General features: G+C 36.9%; 1 pseudogene; it reads left to right on the top strand.

Moving 5' to 3' along the window:
* Positions 1-412: 412 nt before the first annotated feature.
* LOC123850761 (large ribosomal subunit protein uL6-like) lies at positions 413-1,039 on the top strand (annotated as a pseudogene).
* The last annotated feature ends 211 nt before the right edge of the window (positions 1,040-1,250 follow it).

The following is a 1,250-nucleotide window of genomic DNA, read 5'->3' as shown; positions in this document are numbered from 1 at the left end:
TTATGTAACAGCAATTCCTTGAATTTATCCAAGAGAAAGGAAAATATATGTCCAAACAAAGACTTTCACCGGAATGTTCGTAGATGCTTTACTCATAATAACTCCAGACTAGAAACAACCCATATAGTCATCAAGAATTGAACTGATGAATAAATTGTGGTATATCTATATAATGGAATACTGCATCAATTAAAGGGAACAGACTACGGGTTCTAAGCAACAACATGGACCCATAAGATCTCACATACTGTATGATTCCATTTATATACATTTTAGAAGAGGAATAATTAAGCCAACTGGTGGTTGCTTGGGTCCAGGGGTGAGGAGTATTGCTTGCAAAGGGGCACAAGGGAACTTTGCAGGGTGACAGAAAAGTTCTATATAGTGATCATGTTTGGGATTACATGATTGTATGCATTTGTCAAAACTCATCAGCTTTCTCTTTGTGGCATCTACTGCAAGAACAAAGACCATTCTCATCAATGAGACTGTTGACATTCCAGGAAATGTCAACATCACTCAGAAGGGATGGTCCCACTGTTATTGTGAAGGGCCCCAGAACAACCCTGCAAAGGGACATCAATCACATCATTGTAGAACTAGGTCTCCTTGGAAAGAAAAAGAAGAGGCTCTGAGTTGACAAATGGAATGGAAAAGAACTGGCTACTCTTCACACTATCTGTAGTCACATACAGAACATGATCAGGGGCATTACACTAGGCTTTCATTACAAGATGAAGTCTATGTATGCTCACTTCCCCATCAATGTTGTTATGCAAGAGAATGGTTCTGCTGTTGAAATTCAAAATTTCCTAGGTGAAAAGTACATCCACAGTGTTCAGATGAACTTGTTCAGTATTGCTTGTTCAGTATCTCAAGCCCAGAAAGATGAGTTAATTCTTGAAGAAAATGACATTGAACTTGTATCAAACTCAGCTGCTTTGATTCAGCAAGCCACAACAGTTAAAAATAAGGATATCAGAAAATTTTTGGTATCTATGTTTCTGAAAAAGGAACCATTCAGCAGGCTGATGAATAAGATCGAAGTTGTCCAGCTATAGAAACAGCAAGATGCCGGATGATTTTTCACACTTATTTATGATAATTTAAAGATGCAGTAGAGGTTGTATTGATTTGGGGAAAAAACCTCATCAGACCCTACAGTCACATAGATTCATTTTATTTTTATACAAATTATACCTCAATAAATTTGATTTTAAAAATATGTACTTGACTTGAGTCTCTGAGAT

The sequence above is a fragment of the Mirounga angustirostris genome, unplaced genomic scaffold, assembly GCF_029215605.1.
Source record: "Mirounga angustirostris isolate CCGP_5_RB_7025 unplaced genomic scaffold, mMirAng1.0.hap1 SCAF_10, whole genome shotgun sequence".
Taxonomy (NCBI): Eukaryota; Metazoa; Chordata; class Mammalia; order Carnivora; family Phocidae; genus Mirounga; species Mirounga angustirostris.
Note: the sequence above shows the minus strand (reverse complement) of the source record. Positions and strands in the feature narration are given on the sequence as shown.